Source organism: Protopterus annectens, chromosome 2.part1, assembly GCF_019279795.1.
Source record: "Protopterus annectens isolate FY-2018-M chromosome 2.part1, PAN1.0, whole genome shotgun sequence".
NCBI lineage: Eukaryota > Metazoa > Chordata > Ceratodontiformes > Protopteridae > Protopterus > Protopterus annectens.
This window is the reverse complement of record NC_056729.1, coordinates 1,778,751,094-1,778,777,888: the sequence shown is the minus strand read 5'-3', so window position 1 is coordinate 1,778,777,888 and position 26,795 is coordinate 1,778,751,094.

The window sequence follows — 26,795 nt, the reverse complement described above, 5'->3', positions numbered from 1 at the left end:
TCTCACTGCATAGTTGATTGATGATTAGAATGTTGAACTGAAAAGATCATTGGCATGCTGTCATGGAGGCCAGAGCTGGTGAAGGGTGAGAAGGTGAGTGCTGTGTTGTCCTCACTTTCTTCTTCTTCTGTGCATTTGTGCACTCTCTTAAGTTGCTGTGAGTATATATGTGTGTATGTATATGTATATTTCTTGTTTATAGGTTCATAGATTTCACAGGTTTATACTAGGCTAATGACCACCAAGGTCTTTACAAACCTAGCTTTGCATCCCAACCCAGTTTTGTTCCTGAGTTTTTTGGATAACTATATGGTGGGGTATGTTAGTAAAGAGATAGCTAAGGGTTATGTGGGGGTATTCTAACTGGTGATTAATGTACTTAGTATCACCTTTTTTCCATCAGAGAAATGGGGACCAGATCAGGGGTCAATTTGTGATTTCCCATACAGTGAACAATTCTTTTGAATAAGGTCGGGGTGAACTCTGCTTCATGTAGGTAGGGAACTTATTCCATAGTGGGATGATCCTGTGAGACACATATTCAGTCTCTCCAGCATGTTTTGTTTTATGTTGCAGTCAGTCAGAATCCTTGGATCTAATATTTTTGGTGCTGTTTGTTTTGTGGTTATGCCAGAGATCCATCAGAGCTGGATCTGAGGATGCCTTATATGCCAGGCATAGATCGCCTTTTAGTAACCTGTAGGAGACTGAGTACAGAGATATGGCCTAAATGTGATTGGAGTAGTACAGGGTATCCATATCCTGGATTGTTCTGGTGAGTAATTCCAGCTGTTGGAAGTGCCTAGTTAGGTGCATACCAAAGGGTGCATTGTATTTCAACGATGGGTCTGATAAGGTCTGAGTAGAGTGGTACTATAATTTCCTTGGACCTGGATGCCATATCTTTGCTTATGAGTTGGGCAACGTAGAATGGTTTTCTCATCTTAGTTACTCCTAGGGGTGTTCTATCAATGGCATAATTAACTTTGGTGGATGATTTCCTAATGGACACTATAATGCATTTCTTCGCATTGAGTTTTAATCCATGGATTTGGCATCAGTAATTTATTTGCGTTAGACTCTCTTGCAGGATGTTATTTTCATGGGGGTATCTAATAGCTCCCATTTTAAAATCATCTGTGAACTTGGTGAAGTCAGAGGCCTTTGACAATTAGCCTTGACTTCTGAGATGTAGATGCGAAACAGGAGCAAGCCCAAAAACAGAGCCCTGGTGTACTCTACTGATGACCAGTCTCCTGGTGGAGATGGTCTCACCGATCCTGATTTCATGGGTCCCATCTGTGAACCAGCCAGCAAAACAGCAAGTTCTATAGGAATTTATGCCTAGTTCTGACAGTTTGTCAACAAAACCTGAGTGGAGTATTGTATTGAACATCTTGACCAGGTCAAGGTGGGCAACATGCACCATTTTCCTTTCTTGCTTAGCCTTGGTGACTCTTTTGAAGAAGTCTACTAGAATGAGTAGGCAAGACCTTCCCTTAACATAGCCGGACTGGGATGGGCCTAGTGTCTGTAGTTTGCCAAAGTCCTAGTTGATCATTTCCATAATAATTTGTTCCGTGGCCTTACATATTAGACTTGTCAGACTAATGGCACAAACTCCACTCCACACACCTTCAGATAGAAACAACTCTGATCCAAAACAATACCAAAACAGCAAAATCTTCAGAAGTCAGGAATCGAAAAACAGGAACCAAAGTCAAATCCAAAAGCAAATTCTTTATTCTCCAGCACCTCGGTGTAACCACCTTTCAAGAGTATACATTCTCACTGAAAGAATGGATATATATATACTCATAGCAATTAAACAATTAATTAAACAATTATGTTCAAAAAAGTTTTAAAGCAGACACCTCCAGTTTACTTCATTATTCAGTCCACAGGGTGTAATTGTATTATATTTCAAAATAAAAATACTTTCCTTATATTGTAAGTTATATTTCAAAGCATTTTCATCATTACAAAGACATTTCACACTTTCTAAAACTGTTCCTGTTAAAAATGAAGCATCACTATTATGATAAACACTAAAATGTGTGGTAATAAATTTATTTTCCCTTTTATGTCTTATGTCTCTAATGTGCTCACCTAACCTAATACGAAACCCTCTTTTAGTTTCACCTATATAATATAATCCACAGGGACAGTGTAAAGCATACACAACTCCCTTGCTTCTACAGGTAAAACTATCTCTTACTGTGAACCTAATGTTGTTAATATAATTAAATGTTCTAACTATATTCCTACAAACACTGCATCTACTGCAACATCTTGTACCAAATTCACTTAGTGGTCTTGGTAAACAAAATTTTGGCATTACAAATTTACCATGTACCACCATATCTTTCAAATTTCTTCCCCTTTTATAGGAGAATAAAGGTTTTTGTGGCAAAATGTGCATCAACACCTTGTCTTTCACTAAAAATTTCCAAAATGTTCCACTACATCCTTTATGTCTCCACTTTTTACATTATATGTAGAGACAAAATAAATATCCTTACAAGTTTTATCACTGGTTGCCAGATGATATTTCTTATAATGGTGATGTTCACCCTTATTACATTTATTCCTTACCATATTATTCTCCTTTTTTACCTTCATAAGGGCATTTTCTAAAATATTCACACTGTACCCTCTTTTCAAAAACATATTATATGTGATGTCCCATTCCCTTTGTAAATTTTCTTGTGTGTTACATAATCTAGATACCCTTGCCAATTCCCCATAAGGGAGAGCTTCCAAAGTATGTACAGGATGGCAACTAGATGCATGAAGGTATTGATTACCATCTATAAACTTCCTATGTATATTTGATATAATTTTACCATGTTCTGTACCCTCCAAAACAAGATCCAAGAATATTACTTTGTTTTCCCTTCTGTATTCCATCAAATTCTAACCCAAATGGGTTACCATGTAAGTCTGTCAAAAATTCATTAACTGAATCAAAACCACCATCACAAATAAAAATCAAATCATCTGTGTAATGAAAATAAAATAACACATTACATTTTATAAAATTTAACTCAAATAGAAATTTCCTTTCAAAAAAATTCATAAACAAATTGGCATACATGGGGGCAAAAGCTGCCCCCATTGCTGTACCTTGTTTTTGCCAATACAAAACATCATTAAAAATAAAATAATTATTCTTTAAACAGAAATCCAACAAATCTACTATGAAATCAACAGAAGGGTTATCTTTTAAAAAAGATCTCACTGCATTGAGGCCATCATCATGTGTAATAGAGATATATAGACTTTTAACATCCATAACCAACCAATACATTTTGTTGTTCCAAGAGATAGAGGATATTTTGTTTAAAAATTCCATACTATCTTTGATGTAAACTGGAGATTTAACTACATATGGTAAAAATATTCTATGTAAAATCAAACCAGTGTTATGTAGGAAATAGTTGCAGGCTGAAATAATGGGTCGACCTGGGGGGTTATGCAAGTTCTTATGTATTTTTGGTAAACAAAAGAATACAGCTAGGTCCTTTCTATCATTATCTAACCTATTCCTCACATCCTTCTCTGTAAAAAACCCCAGCCTGACTCCCCTGTCCAACATGTGTTTAAATTTTGTAACAGCCTTTTGATAATGAATCATATTGCTTCTTTCATATGTTGTTTCATCCTGCAAATTATACACATCTCAAAATATTGCATAACACTCATTATAACAATTTTGTTTCCCTTATCGGAAGGTTTAATAATAATATCCTTCCCGTCACATAATCCTTTTAAAGCACTCCATTCTTTATAAGTTAAGTTATATAAACTATTACATCTATTCAATTTCATATTTCTACATATATTCTCACATTCAAATTTAATCATGGAGCCATAATGAATGGCTCTCTGGTTAATAAAAGGCGGAATAAATTTGTTAGAAGAAGCTACATAAGACATATCTATTGCATTGCCAACAATAGGAAATTGCACATCATCATTACTTATACATTCATCACATGAATAAAAACTATCCTCAGATTCACATGAAGAAAAACCTCCATGTGCAGAATTAAAACATCCTTGGTCCCTGCTAAAATGAACTTTCAAATGTATCTTCCTAAGAAATTAAAAAATATCTTGCTGTATCAAATATTCTTTAGGAAAAACAGTAGGTATAAACTTTAAACCTAAACATAACACAGCAAACTGTTCATCAGACAAATCACAACCAGATAAATTTAGAACAATACTTTTATCATTAAAGTCATTACTATTTAAATTTCTTGTTGTTATATTGTTGTCCATACCTCCGATTCTGACGAAAATTGTCAGGTTGATTGAATTTCTGAACAGACACATCTTCTTGCTCATAACTTCTCAGGCGTTTCTGTCCCTGTTGAAATGTTCGTTCCTGATGCTGCAAGCCTCCATTGTTAAACTCCTGTTGCATCCTACGTGGTTGTGCTGGTCTAGGTAATTTCGAAAATTCCATACTGGTGTCCAACCTAAACTCTTCCCCTGAAGAAGCAAAAGAAGAAGACAACGGTGCATCAGTGAATCTTACCCTCCTACGTTGTTTCCGCTTATGTTCTGTCCAATTAGGAGGGTAAGAAAATGCAGTCCCTGCTTCATATTCATTGATATCACATATTAATTTTGTTTTCTTTTGTTTTACAAGTTCATTCTCTAGATTATTCAGTCTCTCATTAGTCTTCTCCATGAAAGACTTCATATTTTCTAGACTCACAGATGAACTAATACTATGTGAAAGGGAAACCAGCTCCTGTTTAAGAGACTGATGTTTGAGCTGGTCCCTTTCCAACAGAATGTGAAGCCACTCTATTACACACTTGTGTGCTGCTATGAACCAGCATTCCTTAAATTTCTTATCAGCAGCACAATTCAAGTCAAATGGTGTACTAGGATTCTTTACAAATCTAAGACCTCTAGGTGTAATATTCAAGCTAATATATTTTTGCAAACCTAAAATGTTAAAGTACACCCTTGTCTCTTTCTCAATCAACCTGTCATATTTTTGATACAGTTCTCTGATTTCTGGAGACACACTTTGAAATTTATGTCCCACAGAAACAAAAGGGTCAAGTACTCTTTTATTTCTTTCTTGCAAAAATTGATCAAAAAATTGACAGTCTCTCACTTCAGGTTGACATGCATCCACAGGAACATGTGCAGAAACATTTACAGCAGGTCTAGAACCTGAAAAAAACTGCTCAGTAGTTCTCTGTTGAGCAGAATAAATCATAGAGCTTTCAGCCCCTACAGTACCTTGTTGCAAAGCTGTGTTCTCCGGAAAAACCCTGGGAATATCCAAATTAGGATCAGTCGACATCCCTGGATAATTGCACAAACTCCACTCCACACACCTTCAGATAGAAACAACTCTGATCCAAAACAATACCAAAACAGCAAAATCTTCAGAAGTCAGGAATCGAAAAACAGGAACCAAAGTCAAATCCAAAAGCAAATTCTTTATTCTCCAGTGCCTCGGTGTAACCACCTTTCAAGAGTATACATTCTCACTGAAAGAATGGATATATATATATATATATATATATATACTCATAGCAATTAAACAATTAATTAAACAATTATGTTCAAAAAAGTTTTAAAGCAGACACCTCCAGTTTATTTCATTATTCAGTCCACAGGGTGTCATTGTATTGTATTTCAAAATAAAAATACTTTCCTTATATTGTAAGTTATATTTCAAAGCATTTTCATCATTACAAAGACATTTCACACTTTCTAAAACTGTTCCTGTTAAAAATGAAGCATCACTATTATGATAAACACTAAAATGTGTGGCAATAAATTTATTTTCCCTTTTATGTCTTATGTCTCTAATGTGCTCACTTAACCTAATACGAAACTCTCTTTTAGTTTCACCTATATAATATAATCCACAGGGACAGTGTAAAGCATACACAACTCCCTTGCTTCTACAAGTAAAACTATCTCTTACTGTGAATCTAATGTTGTTAATATAATTAAATGTTCTAACTATATTCCTACAAACACTGCATCTACTGCAACATCTTGTACCAAATTCACTTAGTGGTCTTGGTAAACAAAATTTTGGCATTACAAATTTACCATGTACCACCATATCTTTCAAATTTCTTCCCCTTTTATAGGAGAATAAAGGTTTTTGTGGCAAAATGTGCATCAACACCTTGTCTTTCACTAAACATTTCCAAAAATGTTCCACTACATCCTTTATGTCTCCACTTTTTACATTATATGTAGAGACAAAATAAATATCCTTACAAGTTTTATCACTGGTTGCCAGATGATATTTCTTATAATGGTGATGTTCACCCTTATTACATTTATTCCTTACCATATTATTCTCCTTTTTTACCTTCATAAGGGCATTTTCTAAAATATTCACACTGTACCCTCTTTTCAAAAACATATTATATGTGATATCCCATTCCCTTTGTAAATTTTCTTGTGTGTTACATAATCTAGATACCCTTGCCAATTCCCCATGAGGGAGAGCTTCCAAAGTATGTACAGGATGGCAACTAGATGCATGAAGGTATTGATTACCATCTATAAACTTCCTATGTATATTTGATATAATTTTACCATGTTCTGTACCCTCCAAAACAAGATCCAAGAATATTACTTAGTTTTCCTTCTGTATTCCATCAAATTCTAACCCAAATGGGTTACCATGTAAGTCTGTCAAAAATTCATTAACTGAATCAAAACCACCATCACAAATAAAAATCAAATCATCTATGTAACGAAAATAAAATAACACATTACATTTCATAAAATTTAACTCAAATAGAAATTTCCTTTCAAAAAAATTCATAAACAAATTGGCATACATGTGGGCAAAAGCTGCCCCCATTGCTGTACCTTGTTTCTGCTGATACAAAACATCATTAAAAATAAAATAATTATTCTTTAAACAAAAATCCAACAAATCTACTATGAAATCAACAGAAGGGTTATCTTTTAAAGAAGATCTCACTGCATTGAGGCCATCATCATGTGTAATAGAGGTATATAGACTTTTAACATCCATAACCAACCAATACAATGGGTCTGTAGTTTGTCTGAAGGTTTGGGAACATTCATCCATGTCAACGGGTACAAAGAGCTTACCACATGGAAAGATGTTTGTATGTGTGTTTTATGACCAGAGGTTTTGATATTAAATAACCACAAGTCGTTCAAGCGAGATGCAGTTGTTCATAGTGGACCCTCCCAACAGACACCTGTATTAGCAAATTTAACATTCATCATGTGCAAATAAAGACATAAGAATCAGTTCTTTAATACACTGATGCCACCAATGCATAGTGTCTTTGGTATTCAATGATTAATTTTAGCGGATATAAAATACTTCAGAGCTCTGTGAAGCACATGGAAGCAGTATCTACTTAAAGCTGGTTGTGAGCAATCCCCCTTTATTGTTATCTGTCGTGCTGTGCTTTTAGAAGTTTTCAGGTGTTGAGCTATGCATGCTACTTCACTTACTGAGGGTGTCCTCTTGGAGTTTCAACTACGTCTTACAGCTTTTGAAACATTGGAAGTGTTTGTGGTTTTATTCCAATTTTTAATGCATTTGGTGACACAGCTTGTAAAATTAAAAAAGTCAGCATTTGTATCAACCTGAGGTGGAGATAGTAAAAGAAGAGATGAAGGGACAGTAGGTATTTTTTGTTATCTGTGAATAGGATTATACATAAAAGGAACAATCAGGCCACATATTTCTGTATTTGTGGAGCTGATAAACAAGTGGAAAGTCAATAAATAAAAACACCAGCATGCAGCTGATAAGTTATTACAACATCATTTTACTGCTAAATCTATGCAGATAGCTTCATTTAAATTTCATCCCTTTCTCTGGAAGAAGCTTAAGTCAAACATTTTTATGTTATTTACACTTTCTTTTCTTCTTGAGTTTTGAATCAGTTACTAATTATTTGACTGAGCTGAAAAATTAATCTAAGATTCTAGTTATGCGGATAGGGCAAGATTGTAGTTGAGACCCATTAAAGCAAAAGTTGAAAAAACATGATTGTACATGGAATTAATAAATATATAGCAAGAAGGGTGGTATGAAAAGAAAAGTAAATGCCAAAAATATCCAGTGAGCAATCCTAGTGGCAAATTGTCAGTTCAATACAATGATTTACAGAATAGTACAATTCAGATAATGGTTTCAAGAGCCTGGACTGCAGCAAAGCAAAAGGTCTGCTATTGGTGTTTTGGTTAGAAGCATGCGGCTTCAAAATTAAGTTTAAGTAATAAGATGCCATATCTGCGTAGAATTTGGCATATAACAAAAGCCTGTGTTATAAGAGCTTTTGAAACTAAGTGTAGCACTGATTGCTCACATAATATCCCTGACTAGAAGGAAAAATCTGAAAAATATCCACAGTAGACAGATCCTTTGCATGGTGTACAAAACCTAAATCTGCAAAACATTAACCCATCCTTGATAAAATTAGTACAGAAGCAGGCATTTGAATTCTGAGATCAGTACTGTGTGCAGTGCTCCCGTTAATAATGAACAGAAATACAGAGTAGTAACACAGTTCTGCAACCAACCAGTTTTGTACTGACATGGTATACAGGCAGGCATACAAAATATTGGAATTTGTTGATGTGAAGGCCTGTCTGTAAAGAGCAAAAGGTACATCTGTCTTCAATAATAATTTTAAAGGAACTAGCTAAAGTGTGTTGGGGCATGATAACCGAACAGCATTTATTTAAACTTCAGGGAAAAAGTAAAACATTTATAGTCTTAGAATGAAGCTCTTGTAAAAGGTTCAGGTTTGTATCTTAAAAAAAATAAATAAATAGTATATACACATGGTTTACATCTTGTAGTAGTTAAATAAATGCAATTATCTCCATCATTTGCATATGTTAATTAAGAGCATATCTGGGTTTCCTGAATTATTATACTAATCTAACAGTCTTGTTAAATGCGTTGCATCATTTAATCTGCAGATATGAGCTCTGGGTACGGACATGAGAACAAAAATCACCATTTCAAGCTCACTGACTTTGCTGATGCACGTCTCCATTATTCCGCTGAGACAGAGCTGAATCTTGACTGTGATGGCATGGGCACTGTGCTTCATAAAGAAATACCTGATATTAGTGAGAATCCATTTGTTTTTTGTATCCTGTAGTGATACCAACTGACCAGTCATACCATCTACTTGTCAAACTGGTAGAACATGCAGTTGAGAAATGTATATGTGCACCTGAGATGACTAGAGAGAGAGAGAATAACCCTAATATGCACCTGTTTTGAGAGAAGACAGGCACTGTTCATAGTTTGCAGATATGCATGTTGATATATCATTTAGAAGTTACTCTGGCAGTTAGCACAAATAAATAAGGATCTGAGCTTCCTTTAATCAAGGGTACATGGTTTGATTCCTTCCAGCACCATTTGCCTACTTTTTGATTCTGAACAAGTCACTTGAACAGCAGTGCTGACAGGATGCACTGGAAAAGGGACTTAACCTGGTTAACAGATATATAGCAAAGTTTTGCAAAAATAATATAGGCTTTGTCATACAGTGTGTTTCTAAAAGACTATAATAGATCCTGGTAAAACCTTTTTTTTTTTGAAAGAATTAAGAATGTCCTTTGGTAGTCTACCAACATCTTATTTAGAAATAACACCAGAAACCCTGCTATCATATATCACTCTCTCTTAGGTTCATAGGTGTTTACTAGGCTAATGGCCCTGGTGCCTTTACAAGCCTAGCCCATAGGATTACCCTGGCATCGTGAGACCCAACCTTAGTTCCTAGTGCCTCTGTCGAATAGAGCCACTGGAGTGATCCCTGGGGTGAATTTTCTATTTCCCATCCACTCATCAAGATTTCTCTTGAAGAGGGCCAGTGAGGTGCTCTGCTTGACATGTATGGGAAGTCTATTCCATACTATGGGCAGTCTCTGGATTATGAACCTGTCCCTCCAGCATGTTCTGTTGATTATGGTAATGAGGTTGAGGTCTCTGGAGTGTGTGGTGTGGAGGGATTGGGATTTCTTCAGATGTATCATTTCTAACAGAGCTGGGTCAGACAAGGCTTTGTAAGTCAAGCAGAGATCGCCTGTAAGTAGGCGATATGAGACAGAATAGTTGGAATTTTTTGAGTCTGTCCATACAGGCCAAGTGTTTAAGGCCTAGGATCCCTTTTATGGGGTACTTTAGTGGCCTCTCCAGTTGTTGCAGGTGTCTAGTGAGGTACATGCCAAATGGGGCATTGTACTCGATGACTCGTCTAATGAGGAAAGAGTAGAGGGAGACAATGACCTCTTTCTTCCTGGATGCAAAACCCTTAGTAATGAGATGTGCCACATAGAAGGACTTTCTGACCACAGTGACAATGTGGTGATCAAAAGAGAGGTTGCTGTCGACCTGTGTTCCCTGATCTCTTATGACGCCTTCTGTGTTCAGTGGACTACCATCATTGTGGTAATTCAAGGGATCTGGGTTTTTCCCAAAGGGGATGACAAGACATTTTTTGGCATTGAGCTTAAGGCCATGGTTCTGACACCAGCCGTTGGTGTCACTGAGGCCTTTCTGTAGGATGTCAACATCACTTGGGGAGTTAATGATAGCACCCAACTTGCAATCATCTGGGAACTTTAACATCCAGAGTCTCTTCGTGTTGGCCTGGACTTCAGAGAAGTAGATACCAAAAAGGAGAGGACCCAGGACTGAACCATGTGGGACTCCACTCATGACTGGTCGTCAGTCTGACTTGGAGTCAGCTACTTTCACACTGTGGGTTCTATCTGTGAGCCAGTTTGCAACCCACCTAGTGAAATAGGGGTTGATGCCTAGCTTAGTGAGTTTTTCTATGATTCCTGAGTGGGGAATGGTATCAAAGGCCTTGGCCAGATCAAAGTAGGCTGCATGAACCACCATTCCTTCATCCACAGCTCTGGTGACTGACTCAAAGAAGTCGACCAAGTTGAGCAAGCATGATCTACCCTTCATAAAATCAAACTGTGTAGGATCCGGAGTTTGGAGATTCCCTATTTCCTTATTTATTAGGTCCATGATGATGCGTTCCATAGCTTTGCATATCAGACTTTTCAGGCTAATTGGACGATAATTCCTGGGGTCTGTAGTCGCTCCTCCTTTGTGGAGAGGGATGACTGTAGCAGTGCGCCATTCGGTAGGGACAAAGCCTGAGCTGAGGCTGTGATTGAACAAGGCACACAGGTGAGGTGCCAGTTCACTTTGTAGTTCATGTGGAACACAGCCAGGGATATTGTCAGGTCCCATAGAAAGTGTATTCTTGGCCTTGGACAGTGCTGTTTTAACCTGTGCAGCAGTAATACTGGGTGCCTGGCAATCTACTGGTATTGTCATTGGTCAATTGTGGGGGGGGGGTGCTGTTTTAACCTGTGCAGCAGTAATACTGGGTGCCTGGCAATCTACTGGTATTGTCATTGGTCAATTGTGGGGGGGGGGTATAGTTAGCACTGAATCTCTCAGCCAGTATATTGGCAATATCTGTTGGCTCAGTATAGGAGGTACCATTGTGCAGTAGCTCAGAGCAAATCTGGGTATTGCCTTGGAGATCCTTTACATGACTGTAGAAGGCCTTGGTGTTGTCTTTATTATCTGCTGCAATTCTGTTTTCATAGCTAAATTTAGAGGATTTGATGAGGGATCTCAACCTTTTGTTGAGGCTGATAAGGGATTTTTTCCAGTCTTGGGACTTAGCCTTATTCCGCATCAGCTTCCGCCTTCTGTTGTAGAGTTTGTTTATGGCAGAGGATCACCAGATTGGCTTCCTTTTTTTGAGGAGACCATCTTGGTTCTATTGGGTATGGCGAGATCCATGCATTTGTGTTCATGTTCGTGCATTGCATTGATGTATGATTCTGCGGTCATGCAACTATTCTCCATGAATATGGAAACACCACTGCCTTTGGAGCTTCAATCCAAGTTCTGGGGTTGAAAGGTGTGGAATGAGTTATAGCCTGGTAGTGCAGGGGGGCTTTCTGCTGCCTTGAACCAGATCTCTCTTACAGCACAAATGTCAATGTTCTCCATTTTAAGGAGTGCTTTGAGCGAGTGCATTTTGAAATTTAGACTTCTAGCGTTGAGCAGCATGACTCTCAAATTACATTTGTTTGTAGCTGTTACAGTGGTAATTTGGTCTTTGGAACACCGCCTAAAAAGGCACTATAGGGGTGGCATGAGCCTTGGCCAGTATCTAGAAGCCCAGGTGTGACAGATGCAGGCCATGTCTGGCAAAGCATCGAGATCTGTCAATCATGTCATCCTAGGCAGACAGATACTGGATCCCCTTAGTATGACACCAGAAACTTACCCAATTGTTGAAATCAATCATTTTCTGCTTGTACTTTGGTATCATTCTGGGTGATGGTAGGATGCTGCTCAGGGCTAGGGTCATGACCGCTTGGGCTACATAATCTAAGAGCTCCTCCATGTCTCTTTTCATGTAGTCCAGGGAGGTATGTCTCAGGTCATTCACATCCACATGTACAATGACAGAGTCATATTTGTACCTGTAAGTTGAGGGACCTGAGTGCATGCGTTATGTGGTGGATCCTGGTGCCTGACAGGCAGCTGACTGTTGGACATCAGTGTGCCTCACTATCGAGTTAACTATGACTAGTGTGTTGGGTATGCTGTTTTGCCTTAGGGGCTTTGGTTGAGTGGTACACTGTTTAGGAGAGTTATGTGTCTCATTATTAGTGTGGTGTTCTGGTGGTCAGGTGTGTTTCTGCCTTGGAGGTCTTTGCTGTTTGGTTAGATTTTTATTGAGAGCCTCTGCAAAGGTGGGTGTGTAGTTTGTGTTTTTTTGTGAAGGCAGTGCTGGTGTGTGTTCTGGAGGGCTATGTGTTCAATGTGGTGTGGTGCAAGTGTTGACCTTCTCCTCTTAACCAACTATTCTGGTCTTGGCTGGAGAGTGTGTGGCTTCCAATTTGGATATATAAGTGCATCTGTCACAAGTCTGAGTGCTGGGAGGTAAAAGGTAAGGGTTTTCAGTGTACCTGAGGCAGTTGCTACATTGCCTCAGGATGCCCAAGTTCACCAGGTTAATAGGAGAAAGCACAGGGAACTGACCTTCAGACATGTCTGGAAGGGTGGGCATTAATAAATTAGAATGTTTAGTGCTGGTAGCACGTTTTGCTCATATGTGGACAGTGTACAACTTGTATGCAGTTTAAATTTTTTTAGAACTGTATGCCTTGTAAACAAGCATTTTCCTGAACTAAAATTAGTTTATACAGGAAGCCCTTTTGATAAGAAAGGAGAGAGGCTGTAGGATCTTGAGAATTCGGTGTTTTTCCGACTAGTACATTATGTTTCAGATCTCTTTATAAATACATACAGTAACTGTCCTATCTAACATGTTTCTCAACCTCTCTCCACTTTGCTGCTATCATCACTGCAGTGTGCCAGACACAATGCCTAGCACTGCCATTGGTTTGTTAGAGTTAGGATTTCTTTTAAATATATTAGATCATTAAACTGCTTGAAAATGCATTCTAAGTAATAACATTTTCTGAATATCAAATTGTCATGTCACAAATAATAAATAAGTCTCGATAGGCTACTTCCTTCTCAGCTGTTTTGGTTGCTGACTGCATAAAGGCCTAGTGTAACACTGTATTCACTTGCATTGTGGCTGTAATTAAGGATTGTATTCCATCTTTAGAGATTCATTGGGGAGAAGTACGAAGTCTTTTTTCTGGAAAGTTAAAATAAGATGACTACATAACAGGTAGAATGATCGTAATAAGACAAACATTGAAACATAAAATTTAGATTGTTTATTTATTTATTTACACTTTCTTGACCAGGTTAGTTCCGCTAGGGCAATGATCTCTTTTTAGCAGAGACTAGAGGTTTTAATTCATACCAACTATAGGAAATATGGCCTGGACACCAGAAAACTTCTCCTACCTTTTTGGATAAGTGCCACAGACTCTTTCACATCAAACTGAGCTACCACTAACTCAGGCAGAAGGGCCTTAGTTTAATATCTCATGAAAATTATGGCAGACTCAGGAGTGCAGCTTCCTCTCCAGCTCGACTACAGTGTCATTATCTACCCGGTGTGGGAGCAGAACTCAGCCTTCTTAACCAAAACCAAATGTGTTACCTGTTGAGTTACTGAGACTGTTGATTTTAGATAGCAGCAATGTGAATGTGCTGAAAAGATTAATAGAAGATGACTGTGATGGTTATTTATCAGAATTACACCCCAAATAAAATGTAAAACTCTTATTCCTTTGTAAATGCTGCTAGTGACATTTGTCTGGAATATGGAGTAAAGATCTGAAGACAGAATGCCGTCAGGAAATTTGTAAGAAAGCAGAAAGGGCAGAAGAAACAGATAAAGTGGAGAGGGGTGTCTGCCAAGTAGTCAAACAATGAAAATTGCATAATGTGCCTATTGAACCAATAGTTGCAGTTGAACCAATAGTTGCAGGACTGTGGCTTAAGCAAATGTTTACATTTATATTGTCAGGGTGTTCTTCACAAGTAGTTGATACAGAATGCACAGTTTACTAAATGCTTTTGAAAACAGCAGTTTTCCAGATTAGTTGAGAGCTCCATGGTTGACATAACTCATATGATAGATTTCTTTCTCCTATGCACTGACCTCAGACATTATTGATTATATTTGTCAACAGGAGATGTGAAAGTGCACACCCACATAAAGGTATGTAGGGGCTTGCTTCCCACACAAATGTATTATTTATGGTATTTTTTTCCAGTACTGTTTCCTTTAGACACAAGCGGTAGTTCAACTGAAAAAAGCCAACATGCTATGCATAGTTTCCTTCCAGTCACTTTATCTTGCCTTCTTTCACTTACTGAAGCATGATTTTGATATAATCAGTGCCTGCTCTTGTCAAAGTGAAAATATAACGGGAACTGCACAAATGAGGTGCTAAAAGGAAGATGCAGATCTGTGTTACCTGCATGAGGCAACAAAAGAAAGAAGTGGATCTGTTATTAATATTCACAAGGCCCTGTATTCTAGAAACCATTACAGATTCAGATCTGCATTATCTATATTCATAAGGCCCTCTATTCTAGAAACCATTAAAGAAACAGATCTGCATTATCTATATTAACAAAGCCCTGTAATCTAGAAGCAGTTACAGAAACAGATCTGTGTTATCTATATGCACAAGGCTCACTATTCTATAAACCATTACAGAAACATACCTGTGATATCTATATTCACAAGACCTTGAGTTCTAAAAGCCAATAGAGAAACGGATCTGTGTTACTTATATTCACAAGACTCTGTATTGTAGGAAACCATTAACGAAACAGATCTGTTATCATTATTCACAAGGCCTTGTATTCTAGAAACCATTAAAGAAACAGATCTGTGTTATCTATATTCACAAGGCCTTGTATTCTAGAAACCATTAAAGAAACAGATCTGTGTTATCTATATTCACAAGGCCTTGTATTCTAGAAACCATTAAAGAAACAGATCTGTGTTATCTATATTCACAAGGCCTTGTATTCTAGAAACCATTAAAGAAACAGATCTGTGTTATCTATATTCACAAGGCCCTGTATTCTACAAACTGTTACAGAAACAGATCTGTGTTATCTATTTTCACAAGGCCCTGTATTCTAGAAACCATTAAAGAAACAGATCTGTGTTATCTATATTCACAAGGCCTTGTATTCTAGAAATCATTAAAGAAACAGATCTGTGTTATCTATATTCACAAGGCCCTGTATTCTACAAACTGTTACAGAAACAGATCTGTGTTATCTATTTTCACAAGGCCCTGTATTCTAGAAACCATTAAAGAAACAGATCTGTGTTATCTATGTTGACCAGACCCTATACAAGACACTGCTCTGAAAACTTTCTATATTTTGGTGTAAACCATTTTTAAATACCTGCCTGATCATTTGAACAGCAACTTATTTTCTCTTTAATGCACTTCATAAATGCCCAACAAAATAGTAAAAAAGTATATCCATTTAGTAAATCAAACACTGTTTTTCCCCCGACTCCCTAAAACTTGTTTTTTCTGCTACATGGCTTGCATGTTTAGCTCATCATAAGCACTAATGAAGTTTTCATGACAATTTCTGTTTGCATTGCATATGTTTGTTGGCAGAAGACAACTTATCTAGTATGCCCCTTAAGAACATTTAGTTGGGTTCATTACAACTCGGTTAATCTTTTGCAATATCCTACTCCCTTCATTCCACAGATCTTTCATAGGTTCATAGATTCATTGATCAGTACTAAGCTAACTGTCTTTGTGAGCCATTTTAATCCTAGCTAATTACTTCATGTGAGAATCAAACCCTGCACCTTGTGTATGTAACCATTATGCCAACCTCCCATCCTTATGGTTACTCCAGTAACCAAGTCTTTTATAAATATCACCTGTTCTATCAAATTAATCAACAACCCTGCACCAACAAACCTCCCCCACAAAACTCTAAAATTCAACAAACACCACCCTGAACTTCACAGGAGGTACAGGACTACAAAAATATCACATTTGTTTTCACATAAAAAGAATGTTTTTTTTTTTTTTTTGCTCTAGATTCCTTCCATCACTATGGCCTCCAGAACTGCACACAGTAATTAAGGACAAGACTACTGCTTAGGATGATAGGAACATAGGGATTATACTAGAAAAGTAGTCATGGTGACAATAAGGTGCTAGCCATATACATATCTTTAAGGAAACGGACTTAAAAGTTCCTCACACCCTTTTCGAGCAATCAATAATGCTGACCCCCCCATACATCCTAACCCTGGTGTAAATTTGAACCTACATATCCAGTCATCAAGATTAGCCTTAATGATAGTTAAAGTAATCGAAGTACTATTTTGTTTTAACTGTAGTGGTATTTTATTACATAGGTTGGGAATATGCTGAGCTTAGAACTTATCTGTCCTTCAAGTCTTGTCTACCTGGTGTAGATTTAGGTCGCTACTAGATGTGTTTGCACAGCCAGTGGTTTTGTGAAGAAATAAGAGGTCAAATAGGATTGGATCTTTCATGGCTCAAAAAATGAGACACAGGTCACCTTGGAGCAGCTGGTAGGCTGCTGAGTATAACAACAGATGTTCTAATCTATTGGTATAGTTGCAGTTGCGTTTGCCAGAGCAGTAACGTTATGTCTTTACTTCTTTCTTCTTCATTCTGTTTCTTGTTGGCAGTGCCCTGTTTCTCTGCTTCTGGGGGTCCAGCACAGGTATGGTTAACACCACAAATCTTTTATCCTACTACTTTACCATTAACTTCTCTAATCTCACGTGATACTTCACATAAAGTGTATTGCAGACCAAGGTCAGTATTCTGCGTTTGTCTGCATTCAACTTCAATTGCCACTGTTTTCTTCACTTGACCATCTGTTCCGCATCTTTCCTTAGAGTCTTCCCAGCTTCCTTTACTGCTGTACCTGTCTTTGTGATGTTGGCTAAGAAGTTGATCCTCTTCTGTTTGTTGCATCAGGTATGTTTGAAAGAAATATATTGAACCCTGGAATGACCCTCATAGTACCCAGTTAACCACTTTTCTTATTTATGACATCATCCTTTTTACCACAGTCCTGTGTGTCTATACATCAGCCATGCAGCAGTCTAATTCCTCAGTCACCATCCTGCCTCAGCTTTGCAGGTTTCCCATCATCCACCTATTGTGAACCAACTTAAACGTCTTGGTAAAGTCCAGACAGGACCCAGTTACCAGTATCCCTGTCAGTATCTTCTATGACCCAGTCAGAAAGCTGCATCAGGTTTAATTTTGGTACCTTCTGGTCATGCATCTGTGTTGATTAGTGTCCTATTTTCTCTATGACTTTTCCTGTTATTGTTTTTCAGCCTGTAGTTGCTCCTTAACCCCCCCCCCATACAATGGTACAACATTTGCTTTCTGTCAGTAATCATTCAGTTCTGTACTGGCCATTGACCTTCATTTATCTGTTTATATTTATTGCCTACGATAATGGGCTGGTGCTCGACCATTTTCAACCATTGCCTGGACCATACATCAAATACATGGCATCCAGAAATATATGATTCATTACAGTAGAGAATGCAGTACATACAAGCAATATAAATTCTGGACAGAAGCACATATTTGCATAGCGATATAATAATAACAGAAGCAGAACTTAGTTTATGTGTCCTTACATTACAAAGGAGGTAAAATCAGGGCCAGAGAAATCTCCTTGTCCTCTTTTTCTTCTTTCTCTTTTGGGTGTTCCCGTTAGGGGTCGCCACAGTGGGTCATCTGTTTCCATTTCTTCCTGTCCTCTGCATCTTGCTCTGTCACAACAACCACCTGCATATCCTCTTTCACCACATCCATAAACTTTATCTTGGGCCTTCCTCTTTTCCTCTTACCTGGCAGCTCCATCTTTAGCATCCTTTTCGCAATATACCCAGCATTCCTCCTCAGCACATGCTCAATCTCTGCTCTCTGGTTTGTGTCCAAATTGTCTGACCTGAGCTGACCCTCTAATATACTAATTCCTAATCCTGTCCATCCTAGTCACACCCAGTGCAAATCTTAACATCTTTAACTCTGCCATGTTCAGCTCTGACTCCTGCCTTTTTGTCAGTGCCACCGTCTCCAACCCATGTAACATAGCTCATAGGTGTGTACTAGGCTGATGACCCTGGAGCCTTTACAAGCCTAGCCCATAGGATTACCTTGGCATTTTGCCACCCGACATTAGTTCCCAGTGCCTCTGTTGAGTAGAGCAAATGGAGTGAACACTAGGATGAACTTTCTATTTCCCATCCACTCATAAAGATTTCTCTTGGAGAGGGCCAGTGAGGTGCTCTGTTTGAAATGCATGGGAAGTCTATTCCATAGCATGGGCAGTCTCTGCATTATGAACATGTCCCTCCAGCATGTTCTGTTGATTGTGGCAATGTGGTTGAGGTCTCTTGAGCATGTGGTGCAGAGGGATTGGGATTTCTTTAGATGTAGCATTTCTAGCAGAGCTGGGTCAGACGTGGCTTTGTAAGTCAAGCAGAGATCACCTCTAAGTAGGTGATATGAGACAAAGGATAGTTGGAGTTTTTTGAGTCTGTCCATATAGGATAAGTGTTTAAGGCCTAGGATCATCTTTCATATTTTCATAGGTAGATATTAGGCTATTGGCCCTAGGGCCTATATAAGCCAAGCCAAACGGTACCCTGGTTTTTGCCACCCAAGAAAATTATTTTCCTGTGCTCCTGTCAAGCAGAGCCACAGAAGTGATTCCCGGGGTGAATTTCCTATCTCCCATCTAATCATCAAGATTTTTCTTGAAGACTGCTAATGAGGAGCTTTGTTTGATATAGATAGGTAGTTTTTTCCAGGGGATGGGAAGTCTCTGGGGCAGGAATCTATCCCTCTAGCATGTTCTGTTTATTGTGGTGACAATGTTTAGGTCCCTAGATTATGTAGCTTGGAGGGATTGGGATATCTTTAAGTGGAGCATGTCCAACAGTTCTGAGTTTGACATAGCTTTGTATGTTAGGCAGAGATCGCCTCTGAGTAGGCGATATGTGACAGAGTAAAGCTGGAGTTTTTTGAGATGGTCTGCGTAGGGCATCTGTTTGAGGCCGGTAATCCTCTTTGTGAGGTATTTCTGCAGCCTCTCCAGTTGTTGCAAATGTCTAGTGAGGTGCATGCCAAATGGGGCGTTGTACTCTATAATGGGTCTAAAGAGTGATGGGTAGAGGGGAACAATGACCTCTTTTCTTCCTGGATGCAAAAGCCTAAGTAATGAGATGTGCCACATAGAAGGACTTTCTGACCACAGTGGCAATGTGGTGGTCAAAAGAGAGGTTGCTGTCAACCTGTGTTCCCAGATCTCATATAATGCCTTCTGTGTTCAGTGGACTACCATCGTTGTGGTAGTTCATGGGAACCGAGTTTTTCCCAAAGGGGATGATGACACATTTTTTGGCATTGAGCTTAAAGGCATGGTTCTGACAACAGTTGTTGGTCTCAGTGAGGCCTTTCTGCAGGATGTCAGCAACGCTTGGCGAGTTAATAATAGCTCTGAACTTGCAATTGTCTGCAAACTTTGTCAGCCAGAGTCCCTTCGTGTTGGACTGGACTTCAGAGAAGTAGATACCAAACAGGAGAGGATCGAGGACCAAACTCTGTGGGACTCCACAAGTGACTGGTCGGCAGTCTGACTTGGAGTCAGCTGCTTTCACACTGTGGGTTCTAACTGTGAGCCAGTTTGCATCCCACCTAGTGATATAGGGGTTCATGCCTAGCTTGGTGAGTTTTTCTATGATTCCTGAGTGGGGAATGGTATCAAAGGCCTCATATAGGTCCCACCACTGTCTATCCCTAAAACAGCTTAACTGGCTTGAGTTGCCTCACATACCTCTACTCAATCAACTCTATGTAGCACACAAGCTCTACTACTCCCCCCTGAGTTAACCCCCAGTACTTCAGCATTTAATTCAGCCCCACATTCCCACTAGAACCTTAAGATCTAGCAACCAGAACCTCATAACTGTCATCCAACATAAAAACGATGCTGGTAAATCACTCTTTGCCAGCACCATTGCCAAAACATGGAGCACACTACCAATCCAAATAACTTCTACTACCTCCCTTAATCATTTCAAAAAACTCTTTAAAACCCACTACTTAAGTAACTGGCTATGCTCATGCCACTCCCCAGGTTAATCCATACCAAGTGAATTGTTTCACATGTTCAGCTAAGTATAATCAGATTTGCCCTGAAAGCTTGTAAACCCATTGATATATACCCTACAAATCTATAACTAAAAAAAAAAAAACTTTGTTTACTATGTACCTTAATATTTTCCTGTGTACCTCACACTTTACTATGTACCTTAATATTTTACTGTGTGCCTCACACTTTACTATGTACCTCAATGATTGTCTACTGGACTGTCTAACTAGAATTGTTAACTATTTATATGCTATACTTTCTTTTCTCACGTGTACTGTATTATATTGTACTGTGGAGCTTTTTTCCCTGGGCCGCCACTGAAAATGGACGTGTGTCCAGTCGGACTTTCCCAGTAAACAAATGTAAAATAAATAAATAAATAAAGGCTTTGGCCAGATCAAGGTAGGCTGTATGAATCACCTTGCCTTCATCCACAGCTCTGGTGACTGACTCAAAGAAGTCGACCAGGTTGAGCAGGCATGATCTACCCTTCACAAAACCAAACTGTGTGGGATCAAGAGTTTGGAGATTCCCGAGCTGGACTCACAACCCTCTTGTAGATCTTCCCTTTCACTCTTACCGGTACTCGTCTTTCACAAATCACTCCTGACACTCTTCTTCTCCCACTCCACCCTGCCTGTTCTCTCTTCTTTAGCTCGCTTCCACACTCACCATTACTCTGAACTGTTGATCGCAAGCATTTAAACTGGTCCACCTTCGCCAGCTCTACTCCCTGCATCCTCACCATTCCTCTCTCCTCCCTCTCATTCACACACATATATTCTGTCTTAGAGAAATCTCCTTGTAAAGAGGAAATAAATCGTAACTATTGAAGACTAAACACTCTAAGAAGAAAAGAATGAGGAGATAAGAAACTTAGAAATAGTATATGATGTACAACTGTATACAATTAGTACTTACCTAAAGTAAGAAGTAATATATAATGTACAACTGTATACAATTAGTACTTACCTAAAGTAAGAAGTAATATAGAATGTACAACTGTATACAATTAGTACTTACCTAAAGTAAGAAGTAATATATAATGTACAACTGTATACAATTAGTACTTACCTAAAGTAAGAAGTAATATATAATGTACAACTGTATACAATTAGTACTTACCAAAAGTAAGAAGTAATATATAATGTACAACTGTATACAATTAGTACTTACCTAAAGTAAGAAGTAATATATAATGTACAACTGTATACAATTAGTACTTACCTAAAGTAAGAAGTAATATATAATGTACAACTGTATACAATTAGTACTTACCTAAAGTAAGAAGAAATTTGTAATGTACAACTGTATACAATTAGTACTTACCTAAAGTAAGAAGTAGTATATAATGTACAACTGTATACAATTAGTACTTACCTAAAGTAAGAAGTAATATATAATGTACAACTATAAACAATTAGTACTTACCTAAGTAAGAAGTAATATATAATGTACAACTGTATACAATTAGTACTTACCTAAAGTAAGAAGTAATATATAATATACAACTGTATACAATTAGTACTTACCTAAAGTAAGAAGTAATATATAATGTACAACTGTATACAATTAGTACTTACCTAAAGTAAGAAGTAATATATAATGTACAACTATAAACAATTATTACTTACCTAAAGTAAGAAGTAATATATAATGTACAACTGTATACAATTAGTACTTACCTAAAGTAAGAAATAATTTATAATGTACAACTATAAACAATTAGTACTTACCTAAAAAAAAGAAGTAATATATAATGTACAACTGTATAAAATTAGTACTTACCTAAAAGTAAGAAGTAATATATAATGTACAACTGTATACAATTAGTACTTACCTAAAGTAAGAAGTAATATATAATGTACAACTGTATACAATTAGTACTTACCTAAAGTAAGAAGTAATATATAATGTACAACTGTATACAATTAGCACTTACCTAAAGTAAGAAGTAATATATAATGTACAACTATAAACAATTAGTACTTACCTAAAGTAAGAAGTAATATATAATGTACAACTGTATACAACTAGTACTTACCTAAAGTAAGAAGTAATATATAATGTACAGCTGTATACAATTAGTACTTACCTAAAGTAAGAAGTAATATATAATGTACAACTGTATACAATTAGTACTTACCTAAAGTAAGAAGTAATATATAATGTACAACTGTATACAATGAGTACTTACCTAAAGTAAGAAGTAATATATAATGTACAATTATAAACAATTAGTACTTACCTAAAGTAAGAAGTAATATATAATGTACAACTATAAACAATTAGTACTTACCTAAAGTAAGAAGTAATATATAATGTACAACTGTATACAATTAGTACTTACCTAAGTAAGAAGTAATATATAATGTACAACTGTAAACAATTAGTACTTACCTAAGTAAGAAGTAATATATAATGTACAACTGTATACAATTAGCACATACCTAAAGTAAGAAGTAATATATAATGCACAACTGTATACAATTAGTACTTACCTAAAGTAAGAAGTAATATATAATGTACAACTGTATACAATTAGTACTTACCTAAAGTAAGAAGTAATATATAATGTACAACTGTATACAATTGGTACTTACCTAAAGTAAGAAGTAATATATAATGTACAACTGTATACAACTAGTACTTACCTAAAGTAAGAAGTAATATATAATGTACAACTGTATACAATTAGTACTTACCTAAAGTAAGAAGTAATATATAATGTACAACTGTACACAATTAGTACTTACCTAAAGTAAGAAGTCATATATAATGTACAACTGTATGCAATTAGTACTTACCTAAGTAAGAAGTAATATATAATGTACAACTGTAAACAATTAGTACTTACCGAAGTAAGAAGTAATATATAATATACAACTGTATACAATTAGTACTTACCTAAAGTAAGTAATATATAATGTACAGCTGTATACAATTAGTACTTACCTAAAGTAAGAAGTAATATATAATGTACAACTGTATACAATTAGTACTTACCTAAAGTAAGAAGTAATATATAATGTACAACTGTATACAATTAGTACTTACCTAAAGTAAGAAGTAATATATAATATACAACTGTATACAAGTAGTACTTACCTAAAGTAAGAAGTAATATATAATGTACAACTGTATGCAATTAGTACTGACCTAAATTAAGAAGTAATATATAATGTACAACTGTATAAAATTAGTACTTACCTAAAGTAAGAAGTAATATATAATGTACAACTGTATACAATTAGTACTTCCATAAAGTAAGAAGTAATATATAATGTACAACTGTATACAATTAGTACTTACCTAAAGTAAGAAGTAAAATATAATGTACAACTGTATACAATTAGTACTTACCTAAAGTAAGAAGTAATATATAATGTACAACTATAAACAATTAGTACTTGCCTAAGTAAGAAGTAATATATAATGTACAACTGTATACAATTAGTACTTACCTAAAGTAAGAAGTAATATATAATATACAACTGTATACAATTAGTACTTACCTAAAGTAAGAAGTAATATATAATGTACAACTGTATAAAATTAGTACTTACCTAAAGTAAGAAGTAATATATAATGTACAACTATAAACAATTATTACTTACCTAAAGTAAGAAGTAATATATAATGTACAACTGTATACAATTAGTACTTACCTAAAGTAAGAAATAATTTATAATGTACAACTGGTATCATCGAAAAACTCATCAGCTTGAATGTAAACCCATACATCACAAGATGGGTTGCAAACTGGCTAAGTGACAGAACCCACAGGGTCAGAGTTGCTGGAGCCATGTCAGACTCAAAGCCTGTCACAAGTGGTGTCCCACAGGGCTCAGTCCTGGGTCCACTCTTGTTCGGCATCTACTTTTCTGAAGTACAAGCAAACACAGGAGGGTTATGGCTGACAAAGTTTGCAGATGACTGCAAACTATAGTCGAAAAACACATCTGACACAGATATCCTCCAGAAGGGCCTCACAGAAATGGATAACTGGTGCCAGAGCCATGGCCTGAAGTTAAGCCAAAAATGCATAGTCATACCCTTTGGGAAAAACAAGGCTACTAGCTACCATATAGGTGGCAATCCACTGAGCACAGAAAAGTCATCAGAGATCTGGGGACCCAGGTTGACAGTAGCCTTTCGTTTGACACTCATGTTGCTAAAGTAGTTAGGAAAACCTTCTATATCACCCACCTGATCATGAAGGGATTCACATCTAGATCAAGGGAGGTCATCGTCCCCTGTACTCATCACTTATTAGACCTATGATTGAGTACAATGCCCGTTCGAATGTATCTGACCAGACACCTGCTGCAGCTTGAAAGGCCCCAAAGTTCCTCACCAAAAGGATAAAGGGTCTCAAAAATATGTCTTATGCTGCCCGACTGAAAGAACTCCAGCTCTATTCAGTCTCATACTTGCTCAGAGGTGACCTGTGCCTGACATATAAGGCCATGTCAAACCCAGATTTGATGAATATGCTTCACCTCAAAAATCTAGATCCCTCAGAACCACAAGGGAGACTTAAACCTTGACACGGTTATAAATAGAATGTGCTGGAGGGACAGATTCATCACCCAGAGACTCCCTATGCTGTGGAACAAAATCCCGGTACATGTGAGGCAGAGCACCTCTCTGGTCTTGTTCAAGAGGAATCTTGACCAATGGATGGGAGATTGCAGATATACCCCAGGGATTACTTCAGCGTCACTGCTTGACAGAGGCACAGCAAAATGATAGGCATAGTTTTTATTCAAACTAAAGGGTGGAAAGCCACATAACTATGGGCTAGGCTTATAAATGCCCTTGGGCAGATAGCCTAGTATGAACCTATGAACCTATGAACCTATGAACTATAAACAATTAGTACTTACCTAAAATAAGAAGTAATATATAATGTACAACTGTATAAAATTAGTACTTACCTAAAAGTAAGAAGTAATATATAATGTACAACTGTATACAATTAGTACTTACCTAAAGTAAGAAGTAATATATAATGTACAACTGTATACAATTAGTACTTACCTAAAGTAAGAAGTAATATATAATGTACAACTGTATACAATTAGTACTTACCTAAAGTAAGAAGTAATATATAATGTACAACTATAAACAATTAGTACTTACCTAAAGTAAGAAGTAATATATAATGTACAACTGTATACAATTAGTACTTACCTAAAGTAAGAAGTAATATATAATGTACAACTGTATACAATTAGTACTTACCTAAAGTAAGAAGTAATATATAATGTACAACTGTATACAATTAGTACTTACCTAAAGTAAGAAGTAATATATAATGTACAACTGTATACAATTAGTACTTACCTAAAGTAAGAAGTAATATATAATGTACAACTATAAACAATTAGTACTTACCTAAAGTAAGAAGTAATATATAATGTACAACTGTATACAATTAGTACTTACCTAAAGTAAGAAGTAATATATAATGTACAACTGTATACAATTAGTACTTACCTAAAGTAAGAAGTAATATATAATGTACAACTGTATACAATTAGTACTTACCTAAAGTAAGAAGTAATATATAATGTACAACTGTATACAATTAGTACTTACCTAAAGTAAGAAGTAATATATAATGTACAACTGTATACAATTAGTACTTACCTAAAGTAAGAAGTAATATATAATGTACAACTGTATACAATTAGTACTTACCTAAAGTAAGAAGTAATATATAATGTACAACTGTATACAATTAGTACTTACCTAAAGTAAGAAGTAATATATAATGTACAACTGTATACAATTAGTACTTACCTAAAGTAAGAAGTAATATATAATGTACAACTGTATACAATTAGTACTTACCTAAAGTAAGAAGTAATATATAATGTACAACTGTATACAATTAGTACTTACCTAAAGTAAGAAGTAATATATAATGTACAACTGTATACAATTAGTACTTACCTAAAGTAAGAAGTAATATATAATGTACAACTGTATACAATTAGTACTTACCTAAAGTAAGAAGTAATATATAATGTACAACTGTATACAATTAGTACTTACCTAAAGTAAGAAGTAATATATAATGTACAAC